A 19,482-nucleotide genomic window follows, 5' to 3' on the forward strand; every position below is an offset into this window, starting at 1 on the left:
ACAACCCTGTCCTGGGGGCACCAGGCTGAGCATCACAGCCGGGCAGGGAAGAGGATTGTCCCACTCTGCTCTGAGCTGGAGCAGCCTTTCCTCCAGTGCTGGGGGCAGTTCTGGGTGCCACAATGTAAGAAAGATATGAACCTCTGAGAGAGCTTCCAGGGAAGGGTAATGAAGATGGAGAAGGGCCTTGAGGGGAAGCCATATGAGGAGTGGCTGAGGTCACTTGGTCTGTTCAGGCTGGAGAAGACTGAGGGGAGTTTTCCAACAAGTGGATGTGCAGGGGAAGGAACCAGTCTCTTCGCTATGGTGACCAGTGACAGGACTCAAGGGAATGTCAGGGAATGAAGTTGTGTCAGGGGAGGTTTAGGTTGGATATTAGGAACAGGTTCTTCACTCCAAGGGGGTTGGGCACTGGAACAGGCTCCCCAGAGAAGCGGTCACAGCACCAAGCCTGGCAGAGTTCAGAAAGTGTTGGACAAGGCTCTTGGGCACAGGGTGTGATTCTTGTAGTGCCCTATGCAGAGACAGAAGTTGGTCTTTGATGATCCTTGTGAGTCCCTTCCAATTCAGGGAATTAATAATTCTATGAAGTCTCTGCATAATGTTGTAACCTCATCAGATAATCTTCCATATAATTTCATCATGACGGTGCTTTAATAATCATTAATATAGGTCTAATACTTTTTATCCATGTTATATGTTGGTATTTAACACTTGTAAAGTGCTTTAGGATTCCCCAAAAGAAGGAACTAAAGAAAAACTTTTATTATTGTCTTCTAGAAGTATAAAAAGGTAAGGCTATCTTTGAGTCTGCAGTACAGTAGGACATGTGATCAGTGCATGCAACCCACAGAACAGGGAGGAGTATTGACTCAGTTCTGAGAACTGAAGTGGGGCTTAGCACCTGAAGCTTAAGGTCAGGAGCTAAAAAACAAACAAATATATACCAACATACAGCTAGTCCTTTATATTCAAACTTTTGTTCCCAAGATAATAAAAAACCAGAACTTCACTTCTTGAATGTATTGAATTTATAGAAATATCCACTGATTTTAGAAGGGACCTACAAACAGCTCAGCAATTTTGAGAGAGCAGAGCAGTTTAATCATCAAACAAGGACGAGGGTACCTATTTATTCTATAACTTCTGAAAATTTCAAGCTAGATTTGTCTAAGTACAAAATCATCTGATTATTTTGATGCTAGCTGAGTAGAATTCCACTTCATGTGTATCACTTAGTCACTTGAACAACTACCAAGTGCCATAACTGAACTAACTACATAAACTTATTGCAGTAAGTTGTACCCTTTCTTTCCCTATCCCATGTTATAATTAGTTTGTATACCCTTCCTCAAAGCACGCTGTAATCTCTTCACAGCAGAAACTCATTTCTTAATGAGGACTGTAAAAGTACTTCAAGTGCTGCAGAAATAACAAAATAATAAGAATTCTTTTCCCAGTTAGTTGCAATAATGTATAAAATGCCCTAGCCTCTGCTACAAACTTATCTCAACTCTATAACTAAGATACTCATTCATTTTCTACCCTCTCCTTGCCAGATTTTAAGTCAGGATGGACCTCTAGACTTTCCCTTAATTGCACACTACTGTTCTCCCCTTGCTGTTCTATCTTTCCAGCTTTCTTCATACGTTCCAATATGATACAGGTTTTACTTGTGTATTATGGAAAATAATACAGGCCTGGACGCCTCATGCAGGAATACACATAAATAGAGAATTAGTTTATTTTAGATGGGTACAACTGTTTCACCTGCGGGAGCCAGTGTCTGCAATCTGTGCTATCCACTCTTCTAAGTGGAAAGCAATGAATGAGTTAAAATGAACAATGAATGATTTTACACAGAAACCACCAGGAATGCATATTCCTACTGGTTTGTCTTTTTGGGTACATTTGCCTTTTGAGAATACCAGTAGGGAAAATTGTTTAGAATGCAGAAACAGTGAACAATAAAACTGCTCTAAACTAAACTGCTAGAAAGTCAGTGTGTAGATGGAACATGTTACAGCTGCCTCAAGAAAAAGCTGTGCAGTTCAGCAATACAGAAACTTAGGAGGGTTCTGGAGCTGAGATCGAGCAGATGTTTGGAATTTAAAGAAAGTTCAATCCTTGAGAAAACAGACAACTTCAAAGATCAAGGGGCTGGTTCTTCATAGCGATCCCTTTTCAGAAAGGGAAACACTGACCTTTCTGATAAAGACTTTGCATTAGTATCTCACTGCCACAAAAATCCTTCCAACGGATTAAGTGAGACCTAGTAGCACTGTAACTGCAACTGGAATAATTCAGAGATTCAGATTTAGAAAAATAAATACAGTAGAAAGTCTTCAGTTAACTACAGATTTACAGAAAAACAAACAAAACATCTCCAGCAAATAAATCCAACACTATTTTTCATGTATATGCCATCCAGTTTGCTTTTCCTCCCTCTCTCTGTCCCCAAAGAGCACAAACCTCTACAATGCCTTCTGAAGGCTGTCTGCCTGCTATCTTCACTGCCCACCTACCGTAGGGAGCAGCTCCTCCCACCTGCACATAAAAGCCAAGTGCATGCTACCAGCAGCAGATCAGAGCACTTTCTCAGTCCTCCACTGTTTTGAGCCAGTGATCTTCTCTCCTTGGATCTTGTGTACTCAAGGTAAGATTACTGCTACTTCAGGTTTCTGTTCTAACCAGCTATTGTGAGAAAGTCTTAATGTGAGCTCGACCACTGCCTTGCTGGGTGGTGCTGGCTTCCCCCCCCCCCGCCTTTTTTTTTTTGTTTGTTTGTTTTTGTTCCAGATGTAGTCTCATCTGACATTTAAGTTAGTCTGTTGTTTTAGCAGAGAAATATAAACAGATCTTGCTGGGAAACACTGTGGCTGGGAAAAGGTCTTCTCTCCTTTACGGATGGATTTTGAAGAGATTAGTATACCCAGACCAATTATAGCAATTTATTATCCGTCTTAATAGTCTCCTTTGTAGTCCAGTCAAGGAATGAAAAAAAAAAATCACTGTAAATCTTCCTTAAATTCTGTTTGAGGGGGGAAAAAAAAGTGGTTAGTGTTAATTTAAGGAAGGAACTGGGTTTTATTGCTAATGTCATCGACTAGCCAGATTGTCTCAATCTTGGGACTGAAGTGCATCTTCACAGGTTTCATTGCCTTTAAAAAAGGTGTGATGGAACTTAAGCCCTCACACAAGCACTGTAATAAGACTGATGGAATTCATTATCTTGTACCAAATATAATTAAAGTAGATATTTTATAAGCAAAGTCCTGTTTCTTGGAACAACAGACCTTGTGTCTCTATGAAACTTTTAGATCAGCTTGTTCATATTTTTCTGCAGTTTTCCTACACAGGCATTTCTAGCATTAGAGGAAGGAATAGTTAAGTGCCTCAGAGACAGCTACTTAACAGTTAAAACATTTAAAAGTGGTTTCAAAACTATATTTGCATTCCCATCCATGCATTTGTCCATCCTCACAGAGATTAATCTATTAGTGACCAGTAGCAGCTTTTCACATTGTGTGAGTCAGTGTACTTTTAGCACACACAATCACCTGTTTAAAGAAATTCCATCACAGAAATCCTAATCCTACAATGCCTCTCTCCAGTGCTCAGACAGGAGGGAAAGCATGAGCTGCCAGAAGCAGCAGTTAATGCTGTAAATACAAAATACAGTCTTCAGTTAAATAGCGGTATTTTCTTCTAAATTCTCTTTCTAAATTGAGTCCTTTTTGGTCTTTCACAAATAGAAAGTCTTCTCTAGAAAAGAATTATGTCCATATATAACTGTATTCACATTAGCTGCAATATTTTAAGTTATAGTACTGTATAAAAGCACTGCTTTTATACAGTACTATAACTTAAGTTAGTACTTAAGTTATAGTACTGTATAGTCTGCTCCAAGTACCCTTTTCTGCATACTGTATCTAAGATTTTTTCTGATTTTATATGTTAACTATTCTAACTAGTGGGAAAAGAAAAACACGGCCTTCAGTTATTTGCCTGCAAGATTACATAAGTATCTTTAAAAAACCGCCAAACAACAAAAATCCAATACCCAAATAAATTGAACTATTCAAAAAACAACGTACAGTGTTTTCTAGAGCAAACTTACAGTAAAACTATTTTTGCATCTAGGTAATTAATGTAAATTGCCCATAGAAGACAGGAAGAGAGCCCAATGATTTTCCTCATAACTGGCATTAACTCTGAGCTACAAAATTTTATTTCATAGTTAACATGTGACTTTTACAGCAAACCTTCCCTTTTCAAAAATATCCCTGTTGTAAAACACAGATGTGTGATTTTAAGTTCAATGCATACAGAATTTATGTCTACAGTGTGGCAGTAAAGACTGATTTTTTCACACAGAATTTTACTCTATCAGATAAATCAAAATTTTTAATAGAGCAAATTTCATGGAAAAAATGCATTTGCCACAGGAAATGTGTATGTAGCAAAATACCTTTTATTAAAGCCTGTTGTGAAATGTAATGCTTTGGCATTTGAAAAATGGATTGCAGGACATATTAAGAAAAATTTAATCAAAGGAATGCATCTAATTTAGATCAGAATCTGCTCTGAGCAGTTTCTCTCAGGCTGAGTAGATAATTCAGCTTAGCATCACTTTGCAGCAAGGGATGAAGGGAATCTTCGCCCAGCACGTCTCCAAGAGAACTCAGATGTCTAGGAATGCATATATTGACCTCTGTGCTCATCTGAAACTTCTTTTTACAAGATCAAAGCACACTGATATTAAAATAAAAGTACTGTTTAATGCTATAACCCGAATTAAGGGGAAAAAAAAGGGAATCACTGGGAGAGCAAGGAATTCAGATTTTTTTTTAAATAATGATCATAACATTTAAAAATAATAAAGGTAAAGAGACTATATTAATTTTTTAAGCCAAAGACCAGTTAAGTGTTAAGCCGGGATGCTAAGTCACTTCTACTGGCAGTTACTCTTAGGTTTTTAGGCATTTATTTAAGGCAGTAATATCAACTTAATCCACTAGTGTAACTCCCAGTGCTGTCTAAAGTGCTAGACTAGATACATAAAACAGAGGATAAACATATAACTCTCTGCTTAGCTATGCATAGTTCTGTCACTGCCACTGCTTGGGAGAAATTCTTACCTTCAGGAATTTATTTTCACACCTCTCTTTAGGGAGAGATTATGTTTTCCTCTTGCCCTGCTGTCACTAAATATAAAAATTATTCTACTCAAGGTCACACTGAAAATTCATGGAAGAATGTCAGATTTAGCTCCTCTGGTTTCCAGGACAGCACTAATCCCACACTTCATTTTGTGTTCTACCTTATAAAGTCCACCCCTTTGTAGCTTCTCTGTCTTTGCATGATTCTTTAGGGCTGAACATCACGGAGAGTTCCAGTGAAAAATCTTGATAGAGGTAATTTACTCCTAACACTTTCAAAATTCCTGTGAAACCCTTTTAAAAACCCTTTACAGGATTTACAAATAAATCATTCTTAGAGGGTGTAAATAAACAATTAAACAAATAAGCAAATGCTCATCTCTTTCTTACACTCTGTGGTTAAAGGAGACCAGCCCAGTCTTGGTAGGCTGAGGAGGCAGAGATCCACTGCCATGGACCAGAAATCATCGACAAAATCTGACTATAGAACTCAGCCTTGGTAACTCAGCAGCAGTAAAGAGCTCAAAGAGAGGCTCATAGGGCTTAAGCAAAATTATTGAAAGGATCTTGTAGGGGACATTAATATTAATCTTCCTTTCTTTTTACCTTCTATAAACATACAGGATATAATTTCATACCCATTCAAACAAACAAACAAACAAGCAAACAGACAAAAACCAAAACCAAAGCCCCAATCACCAGCTTTGTCCTATCTCTCTAGTTTTCAGCCCTTAAGTTAATTTATTAGGATACAGATTCATGATTGTTCCTATGGCCTTGCAAATACGGAATTTCAAAAAAATCCTCAAAGCCAACAAAACAAAACCAAAACTAAATAAACAAAAAACGCACCTCACCCAACAAATTCCAGTGCTCAATTTCCAGAGTTATTACCCTAGCAATAGAGGCCTTCTCTCTTACTCTTTTAAATTAAAAATTACTGATAAGCATGCATTGTTCATAGAGAAAGTTGTGAACATGTAACAGGTAACTGGAGGACTAGAAAAGGAACCATTAATGGTCATCTCACTATCTGCCACAGAAGACAATTTTTATATATTTATGAGCATATCTGCATGGCAGAATTTTCTGCCCCCTTTTTCTGTATCTTGATAATGTATTTCAGGGAAGGTAATATTAATTTTTATCTCTTAAGCTTAAATATATGCCTATACTTTCCCTTCTTTTGCCTTCCACTTATTGTAGGCTGTAGGTTCTTTCCCTCTACAGGGAGATAATTTTTAATTTACACTAATGTCATATTCCTAAAAGAGCAATGGTTTAGTGGAGGTAATGTACTGAGAAACAAGACAATACAAAAACATTAGAGGTGGTGTGTTCTGCCTGTTAAAAAAACTAGCAAACATGTGTACTTAACTGTACAAATATTCTTTATTTTTGCCACTTACACTTTCTAGAGTTTTGTGCAAGTGTTCTTGCCTTTTTTGTGGCTTTCCCTCTGCAAACAGAAATCCCAGAAAAAGTTGTGGAGATATATATACGTTCAAAAAGATAATGATGACTCCTGGTTCTGAAGCCTTTCTGTGGGTCTTGAGCAATAACTACGCCTATTCCCTGTAGTCACCAGCAAACAATACTGCTTGCTCTCCCTGCACTCCTGAGATGTGGGATGTGTTTCTGTAATTGTCTTGATGTGTAATGAATTTAACATCTTATAATTGTACTGCAGGAAGTTAATACCACTATGAAGTCTTAGGACATCTTTAGGTGATTAAAATTTCATTCAAGTCCATATTTTATAACAAAAGCAAGACAACTGTAAGTTTGTCACTTATGAATGGCAGGTGAAACTGTATAGGGGTGACATTACATGGACCCTTTTCAGAATGGAGTGAGAATCAGTGGCCTCCCTTGGTTATAAAAAACACGTAAAGCAGCGCTGTGAGAGTGTTTATCAGTTCCTTCTGCTGGCTACAAAACCCAGGCCAATGAGCAGCTGTGTTTGCAGAGGCGAAGGTCTGAATTTCTATTCTCAGTGCTGTGAGCCGGTGATGAACTGATGACTATGGTGTCTGTGCACATCTGTGGACATCATTCTTTATTGGGATCTCAACAACAACCACACTGAGTTCAACATGACAGCACTCAAAAATAATATGGACTGCCTGGTAGGTAAGAAATTTTCCACTTTGGATTTGGAAGCATGCCAGCAGCTATGCCATTCATAATTCTACATAACTAGGGCATCCTTCTGTTCTGCATCTTATGCACACCTTGCCTTTTCCACCTCTTCAAGACAAATGTGTGTGTGTGTGCCAATTACACTCATTTTAGAGACATCTGGGAAGTTAGCACAAATATTCTTGCCAATCCTGAAGTGTAACACTCCAAAATGACAGCTTCTGAGAACTCCACATTTTCAAGTAAGAAGTAATTGGTACCAAAAAGAACACTCTAATCTTACAAAAACAAAAACAAACAAACAAAAAAAACAAAAAACAAAAAAAACCAAACAAAAAAAACAAAGCAAAACTAACAAAACCTGCACCTCAAAACAAAATAGAAAAATAAGCTAACTACTTCTTTTCCGTTCCTCTAGGATAAGGCCTATATAACCTGGTTAAACAACTGGAGAAACAGGTCATAAAAGTCATAAATTTAATGCAGTCACTTTGAAATAAAGCTGAGATGAAAAAAAAAAAGTACTGCAAACTTTAGAAAAAGTTTTTGTTTTAAAAAAATATCCACGGCACTAAAAATCACAAACTCCTGGATCAGCTATGCCAGTTTACTTCAGCTCCTAGGAAGCTATAATGGCAATATATAGGATACATAAAACCTATCCCATTAAAGGGAGAATGAGGCAAAACTAATAGCTTCACATAGTAGGTATCAAAGGTATATAAAAAGCCAGAACATTGAAACATCTGCAGCATATGTTTCCCGCAAACTAAAAAGCAACCACTCTTTCCAGACCAGACATACTTCTGCATTCTTCACTCTGAAAGTAAGAGGTTGACAGTAGCACACTGTGGATTTGCATAGGGAACTCCAACAAAAGCATTTGACCATTTTTGCAACAGAAAATTCTGGAGAGTAAAACAAGTTTCTAACAAAACCCACTCTAATTATATGAAGCAACAACACATGTATGTAATACATATTTTCTGGAATGGAGATGCTTACTTTGCCTCTCACTCAACATGGTTTTTTTCAAAGGGATAGAATGGAAGGTGGCACAGCCCCAGGGACACACAAACCAAAGATAATCAATTTACCACTAAAGGAATCTAGCAGTCAAGTCTGCTTATGCCAGCACATAACTCACCTCTGTTCTGCCCTTCCATTCTTCCCAGCGTGCATGGAGTTCCAGTGAATGCACAGTATCAGAACTAGAGTCTTTATGTAGCTTACAGACCGGAAATTCTCTTTCAGCTTGCCTTAAAGAATAGCAGCAACAACAACAACAAAAATAGGTTCAGATATTTCCTAGTATTCCTTTTTAAATGAAGTAGGTGATCTTAGTTGAACTCTCAGTTGATGGATATTAATGTAAAACACAAATGGGACCCTTGGCAGATTTCAGCAAAAAGTCAAGAGGTAGCTGCTTTAGGTCAAAGCTTAGCAATAAAAGCAGGTGTGTGAGGAAAGTTTGTGTTGCCAGCATTAATACATCTGCAACCTGCACTATAGATGAAAAGCAAATAAGCAAAGAGCAGTTAAGGAAGTATATCTTATAAGCACTAGCATTCACACAAAACATATAGTAGAAAATGAAGGGGAAAAAAGACAACATTCAGTACTTATTTCCTTTCAGTCAGTGGCTTGAACAGAATTTACCATAGTAGCATGTCACATTGTTTGCTGCAGAAAAATTCAAAGCTTAGACCTTTAGGAGTTAGTCTCTTGTGATTTACTGATTCCAAAAATGTCAGTGCTTGTCAAAGTGTTTTTGAAATAAAACCAAAACCATGTTGATAAAATGAACTTTCCAAGATAATGCTGGCCAAAACTGATTCTTAGATTTCTTTTCAGTAATAAACTGCCTCTGTGGTTGCTGAGTTGATAGGGAAAAGGATTTAAAGAATCAAAGCCAAGTTCTCAAGTTCTGGTTAACTCTGGGTAAAAAAAAAAAAGAAATTAAAAAAAGCCACCACTGAAACAGAACACAAGCCCTACAGTAAACGGACAGACTTTTGCTGAAGGTGGGCAGAGCTTAGCAAAATCTAGCTATGCTTTCAAAAATGCCTGTAATCATTATTAGGCTCTAGTTGAAGATATTCCAGGACTGCAACATTCATTGCAGGTACACCTTGTGATATGCTGCTGGAGGTCACTGGACAAGCCTCAGTATCTATTACGTAATCACAGGCTGAATATTAGTTCAGAACAGCTATCATGCCTGGTTATTAAATCCCTAAGTGAATTAACAACTAGAAGGATTCTGTCCCATCTTATCCCAGCCTAATGGATGAATAGCTCAAAAATATGCTGCAGTGAAGGCTGAAGGTGTTTGTGATGAGCTGAGTTCCTGCTGTGCACACAAGCTGCATGCAAAGCCAGGCAGTGATAGCTCTGGACTGTTCTGCTCTATGTTCCTATTGGTGCAGATGCAGCAGCAGATCCTGTCTTCCACAGAAGAAACTGGTGCCATAGTTGGCCATTCTGTGTCTGTTAGAGGAATTCCTGGTCTCCTCCAGTTCAGCCACCCTATCTAAATTTAGGATGTCTATGCAGTACAGTCCAAGCTACCACTGCAAGGATTTTTTGTTTTGTTTTGTTTCTATGCTTAGGAACTCCAACAGATTATTATTATCTTTTGGATATCTGAGCATAACTTAATACATCAGGAAACATGGAAGACATTTCAGGATTATTCCCTAAGCTTGCATTACTAGTTTCAGCTAAAACTGTTCATATAGAAAACTGTATATTTAACATTCAGTCGTCATACTAGATTAAAGAGTAATTTACAGGAGTAATATTTTTTAATGCACTGGTATACAATTATCAGATGGCTTTTAAATTGTAGTTTAAAGGAAATCCATTAGTCTCAGGTATGTTTTGTAATGTCACCTTCATTCCATTTCAATTTTAGATTACTCTTAAGCAACTAGCTCCAAATACTCAGTGTTTAAAATCCAAGCAGTGGTGGTTAGTTCTGGCCTGTGATTCTTATGGAATATTTCTATTCCACAGTCAGAACAAGATAGCTCTTTGATTCAAATTTCAAGAACAAAAACTGCCTTTCACTGAGTTCAGAATTCATTTACAATGAATATTTTATATTATTTTTCTAAATACCCTGTTTTCAACATCACATCTCACTTCTATGCTAAACCTGTAAAGAGCTCAATACAAAAAGACTGACAAGCAAAATAAATTAAATTTGTGTTTGCTCAAAGGCATTTTCTCTGCTACATGTGCTTTGAACTTTTACTAACTGCTTATCTCATGAAAATAAGTATTTCAAAAATAAGTAAATAGAAGCCTATTATATTTTCCATGCTCCACTTATCAAGCACATTTCAAGAGCTGGAATTTTAGCTTGGACATTCATAACATACACACAGCCTTTTCCTTCAAAACAATGATTGCAGCTGAGACCAAGAACTGCTCCTGCAATTCCCCCCAAACCTGAAGGAGACTGAAAAACTAACATGGCACTTTCTGGGGGCACTCAGCATCACAGACCTCAGCTCAGGATGCAGCAACCCTTCCTTCCTGGCTTTTCCTTCTCTGCCATCAGACATGATGAGGAGAAATATTTTTGCTCTCTCAACTGCCTGTAAGTTGAGAGATCTTCAGGAAAACATGAAATGTTGTACCTAATGCCCAAAAGCTATCAAGATAGCCGTAGTTTGTGTCTGCATTCTGTGCATTCTGCATTCTTTGTGTCCACTATCAGTGGGCATCCATCTTCCCAAGCTTTGTTAACCTTGCCCCAGGTCGAAGGTGACAGAAGTGTGTGAAGGCCTAAACCTTAACATCAAGGCCTAAACCTTAATAAGGCAATTCTACCAACAAGTAATTAGTTTTTCTACTCCCTGGCCATTGCTTAGTTTGTTTGTTAGCTGCTCTCTGTTTCGTGGATTAACTCTTCCTTCTTGTTGATTAGGCTTGAAAGTATACAAAGATCAAGCATTAAAGATCATCCTTTCATAAGAAAATTTTACATATTCCATACTTTCCGACAAGAGGATTGCATTTAGCGACGATTGAGTTGTAATGATGTTGTAGTCTACTCTAAAACAAAACCAAACTGCAGGGCACCCTGAGGGCTCCACCCTGCTCCATGGCCATTACCTGCTGATAGCATGGTCCTGAGGAAAGCTGCCATGGCCTGGCAGGGTGGTGACAGCTCACCCTCACCAGGTTGTGGAGACATCTCACCCTCACCAGGCTGTGGTGAGGGCAGGGCCAGTCCAAGCATGGCCCTGGCTCAGGGCCCCTGTCAGTCAGGCTGGGCCCCCTCTCGGTGAAGCACCTCTCAGCTCCTGCGGTGGTTGTGGTTCCCTCACGCTCCAACGTCAGTGTCATCTCTGCAGAGGGGCAGTCAGAAAACTCATTTACAACCTGCGCCTCCCATTCCCAAAGGAGAGGCAAGGGTTGAGGAGGAGCAGAAACTCCCCACAGCCCAGTCAGCTGAGGAGCATTTATGGAAACACTCAATGCATTTGAGGTTCCTTGGATTTTGGAGATACAGCCCCAGGGCTTTGCTGCTGCTGTGTGCCAGCCCTCGGTGCCCCTTGGAGAAGGATCATTAGTTCGCACAGGTGCTGACAGTGCTGGAAGGCCAAAAATGAAGGGAGCTATGGGGTGGGGGGGTGGGCTCTACTCTCAGCTGGAAAGAAAATGTCACATCATGTGAGGGAATGCTGCTCAGAGAAGGAAGGCTGCTCCAGCACACAGTCCAGGAGGTTCAGGACCTTTCAGATTTCCACATCTGGAGGCAAAATTGAAACTGCTGTAAGTTAAAGGAAAAGAAAAAAAGAAAAGAAAATTTTAAAAAAGAGGAAAGTAAAATAAGGTCCATTTTAAAATTAATGTTCCTGGATCTTAAAATCCAAAAACCCACCTGCAAAAGACACTACTCTATATGGTATCTAGTGTAAGAGTAACCAGTCCTGTAGAGTTGAAATTCTAAACCCTCAGAACTCTCCCAAAAAATACCAAACACTTGGGTGGGATGTGAGGAAAGAAGTATCATGTGAGGAAAGAAAATGATAAAACTACTGTACTCAACAGGCAGGGAGTTCAAGAGGCAAACAGCTAAATGGAACAGTTTCATCATTTCTTTACAATGTAATTTCCTGGCACTGCTTTGTTCGGCACAAAGGTTTTTAAGGCTGAGTTCTTTTGATCTGTGTGTTACACCGGCTAGCATGGTGAAGTCCTGACACATGATCAAGGGTTTGAGACAAACAAAAAGCAGCAGCTCCTGAACTTCAAGGCTTGCAAATTGTACACAGAGGAAAGCTGACTCCTGGACTCCTGCTCCAGTCATTTTAACACAGTCCTGTTTACACAGATGATTAGTATGTCTGGAAAGACACTATGCTACAAATGCTTCACCTCCCTTTCCTGGCTTCAGAAGCATCCAAGAACCTCACACACAGCAGGTTAATAAATTTATCCTTACAAGCACCCTGGCAACATCACTCTCATTTTAGAGGAAATTGAGGCACAGGGAAAGTTGTTGGTGTAGCATTTCAAGAGATTGCTCCTGGCCAGATTCTCAAGTGTCTTCCCATCATGATGGAGAGTTTGATTCCCATCTGAGCACCTCAATGAGAACCAGATTTTCACGAGTGATCAGCACCCAGTAGCTCTCACAATGACACTTGCAGACAGATTTTCTAAGAAGTTCCTTTGATCATCTGTCCACTGCCTCAGTGGAGGCAGAGAGCTTTTGAAAAATCTGATCCTGTTTGTGGGTGCTGGGCACTTCTCAAAATTCTTCCTTAAGTGACCTGGCCAAGCATGCAGACTAAAATCTTAGAAGAACTGTTTTCCCTAGGCCAGTAATTAAACCACAAGTGTATTCTTCCATCTTCAGGAGAGAAAGAATAGACACTATTTGAGGCAGCAATCAAAATGCCATACAGCTGCCTGCCAAGAAAAATGCCCAGAGACTTGTGGGCAAACCAGACAGCCACATTTTGGTACTTTACTGAGAAAGAATTATTTCTAGTAGCAGTGCCAGAGTCTGGCAACCTGTTTTATGCTCTTTCCAGATGTACCTCTTTCTTTCTGGGCTAAAACCTTGTGAACATGCCCCCATAACAGGCACACCCTCCCCACTCTTCAGAAAAAACAGCAGCTATCCAAATACTGTCCTGTCTCCACTATTCTCAGAGAGCCGGCACACTTGGGCAAGACAACGCTATTTTGTGTAACGATATTAAGAAGCAGTGATTGTGTCAGTGAAGAATCTTGTTTTCATTGAATATTTCATTCAGTTTTGAAAATAAGCAACCACTTAGATGCAGAGAAGGAAACACATGCTAGTCTTGTCCAGATTTTACCTCTGCGGGAAGCAGCAGCCTCCTTAAAGCAGCCTCTGTACACTGTATGATTTAGCTACATTTATGATTGTCCTGAACCTCAAGCAAATACCTGAGTACCTGAGAATGTAAATATGTGCAAAACCCCCATGGAGCCTCTATTTTATGACCTGTTTGTGTGGGGTCCATTTGCAAATGACAGTTTCCAAAGCTATGAGCTAACAGCTAAATTCAAACTTCTTCTTCAAACTGACTATGTTCATTCACCTGCCAATTGAGATGCTGCTCTCTGTGTCGCTCAGCAGCAGCTTGTTGGACTGTCTATCACAGGACTCCATGTCAGAATCCAGCTTTCATTAAATGTTCTCTGTCTTGCCTCTGTCCCCAGCTTTCAGATCACCTCCCAGGTAAGTATTTGACTAGTCAGGCAATATGAAGATAAGGCACCCATCACTAGTATGCTTTAAGGGAGCACAGATATCACATGGTAACATATTGAATGAAAATGTTTACAGAAAAATAGTTTTGTAAAACAGCTCAGACTAAGATGTTGCTGAATGTTGAGCTCAAGCTTCAAGCTGTATAAGCCAAAAAATGCAGCTGTATCTTTTCTAGCTGCAGCTAAAACCAGGAAAGTGTACTAGAAAAACCTTTTTGGCGGAGGTGGGGAGGGAGATAGTCTCCTTACAGACGATTACATCTAGAAGTAAGTGTGAGCATTTCTCTGCTTTGCTGGTTCTGTACCTGCAGTAGCACACAACATAAGTGATGATTGTGGTTTGTACTTTGATTGTTGAATGGCTGCTTTCACTTGATTCTGACATCTGCTGCAGTAATTATTGTAACAGCTCTTGTCAGAAGCTGGACTTCAGAGCACTGCCCCAGTCTAATAATACAGCCTCAGCTTCACAAACGGAAAAAGTGAGGCAGGAAGGGATGAGCTCATGAAGCACATTTATGGAGGCAGTTAATGGCACATGCTTTGATGTATGTTGTTAGAGGGAATGTCACAAAGGAACTTGGTTTATGATTAGTTGTATTGTGGACCTTACGGTTTTGTTGGTAAATTCATTGCTACAACTTTTCACTTCTTCCATCTTGTAGATTTTTGTTCATTTTAAATTCTCTTGTCCAAGAGAAACCAAGGCATTTCAGTGAAAAAGCTGGGGTCAGCTGAGGGCCAGCTCAAGAAGTCTGTCTTGGGTGTCACCTCCTGTAAACTCAAAATCTACCAACAGTTCAAAGAAAGGTCTTAGTTCAGAGAGCAGTGAGGTAATCAGGACACATTCTGCTGGTAAAGGACCGGGAGATGTGATGTTGGAGCAGAGGTACCAGAAAGGACCCATGAAAAAGGCTGGCAGGTTTGATAGTCCAGCCTGATGTGCCTTTGGAGCAAGAGCAAACAGGAATTCCACTGGTGACAGGGAAGAATGCTGACAGTAAGCAAGGCTGATATGCAAAAGATGGACCCTTCTGTGCAATTGGCTTACTCTGGAGTCCAGGTCTTGGGATAGTAGGGCTGTTCCATTTTGCTTTTCGAGCTATATATATCAGTACTGACTTTTTCTCCTGGTCTTAAATGTAATTTGTGGCTTACATCTTTTGTATTAACAAGATTGCACAGAGACTTAAAGGTAGGATAATCAACTCCAGATAATCAGTCTCATTATGAGATGCTGTTACTCTGGGAAGTCTGTGTTTCTGTCAAAACTTGTCAAGAATTGGGAAACATTTCCTTTTACGACTAATGCTTGAATTTCCACTAGGAAGCTGTCGCTTTGAATTTACATATTCTGAGAAAATGTTTTGCTTATAAATTCCTGCTTATTCCTTCAGGAAATAATTGGAATTACTTATTAAATATAATCACTTAGAATTGGAAGAAAATTCACTGTCGGGAGAGAATAGTCAGCATTTCCCAAATCATTCTTCTCTCTGTGCCCATGCAAATAATCATTTGAAATCACTGCCTGACACAGGACTTGTAAGAACCCATGTCCCATTTTTAACCCAGACAAGAGAGTTTTGTACTTCATGAAACTACAAAAGGCAGCCTCCCTAAACTGAGTAGTTTTCCAACCTTTACAGATTCACTCATGACAAAGCAAAACAGCCTCCCGACTGAATTGACACAGCTAAATAAATAACTGTATAAGTGTTTAATTGTCATCGTGAAAGTAAAAGCATGATGAAATGTGCTGTAAATCATCTCCACAAAACCAGAAGCAGTTACATTATAAATAAACAGAGTTTGCTTGGTATTAGGGACGTAGGAAATTCCACTCAAGAACAGACAAATGGCACATCTTGTCTGGTATCCTGCATCTGGCACAGGCCTATAACAGATGCTTAAAATACTTGGCTCCCTTGGTCCCACAGTCTCCCCTGTTCCACCTGCCATCAACATTATAAATCACAGTTTTCCTAACTTCTGGTGGAAGTCCTTGCCCATCTCACTTGAATAATGTGGGAGGTGGAAGCAAGGGCCAAAGGAATATATTTGCCCTGTGTGATCCTTATTGCACTGTTGGGTACCGATTTTGCCCAAACTGTGGTTCTGACTGGTGCAGAACGTGTAAGACATTGCGGCCTGTGTTGCCCATGTAGCCAAACAAAGCAGCTCATAGGCTAGCACTGTGCTTGGCTCCAGGGAAAGGGGGAAGGGAACCCCTTTTCATCCTTGGTTGCACACAGGACGCCAGCACAGCTACCACTGGCCTGGTACTAATCAGCTGCCCTCTATCAGGCCACTGCCTCCTAATTGCCCCCTATTGCTCAATGGCATTTATATCCTGGTGTTGCTTTCTTAGTAACTTTGAAAGTTTAATGCATGATGACTAAAAATTAAATTAGTTTATTGTCTATCAAGGAGAGTTCATTTTTGTCCTTATTCCAAAGTTTATCAAACATGGTTCATCTACCCAGTGGGCCACTTAATGCAGGTTCCCCTCTTCAGGTGACATGCTTCTAGCCATTGTCTCCAGTGTGACATGCCTGTATTCAACAAAACTGTGACATTCTCCCTAACTAGAAATGTTACTTGCCACAGATGATCTCCTTCCTAACCAACATTAAATTCAATGGTACAGTTCATTAAAGGCCTCTAAAACACACAAATGAAAAATCAAAACATTCCAATTTAAAAAGTTAAAAGTTTTAAAGCCCTATTTATTAATTGCATTAAAGTCTCTCTGTATTCCCATGTGAAATATAATAGAATATTAAAAAGGTTAAAGAGAACTTATGACTATAGGTAAAGCAACCAACTAGGAAAAAAAAATTACATTTGAAGGAAAAAAATTGTGCCCCTCAATTTGAGCATATTGTCTCTACAGTTGCTAAACACTGCTTTTAGAGACTGGCCTAATAAATCTTTACATATTAATAAGGGAAAACTCAATCCTGATGGTGTGCAAGGGCTGTTGGATACAGTTTGACATGTCAGTTTTCTCCATGCTCAAGGATTTTCTGATTTTGGTTCCGTCCTACTGAATATAACATTCAGTGTCAAAGGTCTGAATCTAAAGCAGACCTTTGATCTAGCTACCCCAAATTTTGTACAAAGGACAAAATCCAGAAGGGACAAGACTTGGCCACATCTTCTTGAAAGAGTGGACATTTTAAAGCTGCTACAGCACCTAGAAGAAGTTTGCATCCTTTAACATATTCCAAATTGATATTACATTCTGTGAGGTTCGGTATTAACAGGAGCTCTGTGACTTTTTGTACTTCTTTCCTGTTTCACAAGAGCAATTTCAGAATATTCATCTTATTCCAGTCAGGAACAGTTGTAGAGGTTTTTCAAGGCAGACAAATGAGTCAGCCACTTGTTCCAAATAAATGAAAATGGTGTTCCAAGTTTCCTAGACAGCTTTAAAAACTACATACAGTAATTCAGCTGCTTAATCTGTTATGTTCTACATTTCACATTTAAGAGGACACAAAATTGCTTGCATTTTATTCCAGATATAGGTTGTCCACAGCCACCTCATTTTGTCTCTGCTGTTAACATACATGCTGACCACCCTGCTCATGCCATTTCTAATAACACAAGTAGCACTTTTCAGAGCAAAGAGAAACTGCTGAGGTTCCCAGACTGCCATGGATATCCTAAATAATAGTGAACCAAATGTCCTAAGGTCTGTGATTGCATTAGCCCATTTATTTAACATGGATGTTAATATTTTGCTTTCTGAGGAGAAATGTTGTAAACCTCAATTAATATATCCATTACAAAAAGGGCATGAATTGCAGCTTTAACATTGCAGTAAAACAGAACGTCTGCGTGAATAAATAACTATAAGGAGATATATAAAACTATGAAAATAACTTCTTTACTGCAAACCTTGCCTTAACAAGAAACATAAGTCCTTCCTCCCTCAAGAAATCTGAATACACTGACTCATGTCTTTGTTTAAGTGTCATGGTAAATTTGTTCTTTTATAACATGTAGTAGTTTAGCTTTGAACTTTTGAGTTTTGGAAAAGGCAGACAGGAAAAATGTTTTCTTAGGAGAGGAGAGCACATTCCAGAGCTGACGACTGTTACTCGTTTATGAGGCAGGGGAAAAACTACTTGGGTTTTAGCTTTGGTTGATGCAATTTGTTGTCTGGTATTTTGTGATAAACCAGAGCTTACATTGTACAGTGAAGTATTTCAATTTTCTCCCTTATCTTTCCAGCTTTTGGTTGTTTAAAATTCTGACCAAGCTTGAAACTGTCTGCTGTTGAGGAAAGAAAAAACAGTTGTGTACAATTGGAAAGAATGATCCTTTGTAATATATGAAGTTGTCCAGTGAGAAAATAACACAGTTTTCTGTGAATTATAGAGCTGCACCAAAGCATAGTGGAGGGACACAGATGATATTACACATAAAAACAGAACAAACAAAAATATGAGCCGTTCGTGGTGCCTTTGTAACCTGAGCAACAGTTTTAAACACAATTTTCCCTGGCTGCTTCATGTTTATTTTATGTATTAATGTCTGATTATGTAAAAAATTTAAAATAAGAAAATAAAATAAACTCTTAGTAGCTCATTTATTGAAGCTAAAAGTATCTTTTTGCTCTCCCGCCTTTTTGAAGGCTATTAACATACATTCTTTCTTCCTTCTCTTTTTAGAAAAGAAAATGCAGATTGTCAGAATCCTTCAAATTTGATACTCAGCACTGTTATGATCTCTTCATTACCGAATGTGGAATCTGGATATCAGAACTGATATAGTGAAGTACTCCTCTATTAAACTGAGGTAATTTTCTGACATAATTAATGAAGAAGTCTAATGGTGAAACAATGTGATTAACATGCCTAAGTTCCATTTCCTAAGAAAAATTATTGCCATCAAAAAGGATCTATCTTGTCAAAAATCTTCAGAGACAAGAGGTAGAAACTACATGAGAATGCTGACCACTAGCCAGAGATGAGAATTTCTCCATTCACAAAGCCAGAAGATGTCAGGGTATTCTGAGAGAGGGAGGCTTTGCTGAGGACATAATCTTTTCAGACACAAATTGAGATCAGTTTCTGCTCATTGGGATAGGCATCCCTACAGTGGTTTACTTCATAAGTATGACTCACTCAGCAGGAAAGGTGCCTCTGAAAGCCCACCAGTCACTGATCAGCAGTGTCATGTTTTCCCTTGAGAATGGAACTGCTCACAGCAGTTCAGCCTCACAGGGATGACGGAGGCACAGTGTGTTACAGGAGCATGCAGCTGAAGATGCAGACAGGAAGGCACTCAATTGCAGAATTGTAGTAAAAATATACAACCTAAGCAGGTGGCTCTGAGACTTGCCCATAAGCATGCAGAGCTGTAATTAACTTCAGAACTGAGTTACGTAAAGAAGATTTTC

At 39.1% G+C, this 19,482-nt stretch overlaps 1 protein-coding gene across 1 annotated transcript in view; it reads left to right on the plus strand.

Annotated features, from left to right (window-relative positions):
• Positions 1–2,549: 2,549 nt before the first annotated feature.
• COL8A1 (collagen type VIII alpha 1 chain) overlaps positions 2,550–19,482 on the plus strand; it is an 87,465-nt gene continuing 70,532 nt past the window's right edge. Inside the window, exons 1-2 of the mRNA XM_059837927.1 lie at positions 2,550–2,656; positions 18,752–18,878. The gene's annotated coding sequence lies outside the window, so the exon portion shown is untranslated. The remainder of the gene's footprint in view (positions 2,657–18,751; positions 18,879–19,482) is intronic.

The sequence above is a fragment of the Haemorhous mexicanus genome, chromosome 2 (assembly GCF_027477595.1).
Source record: "Haemorhous mexicanus isolate bHaeMex1 chromosome 2, bHaeMex1.pri, whole genome shotgun sequence".
Lineage (NCBI taxonomy): Eukaryota > Metazoa > Chordata > Aves > Passeriformes > Fringillidae > Haemorhous > Haemorhous mexicanus.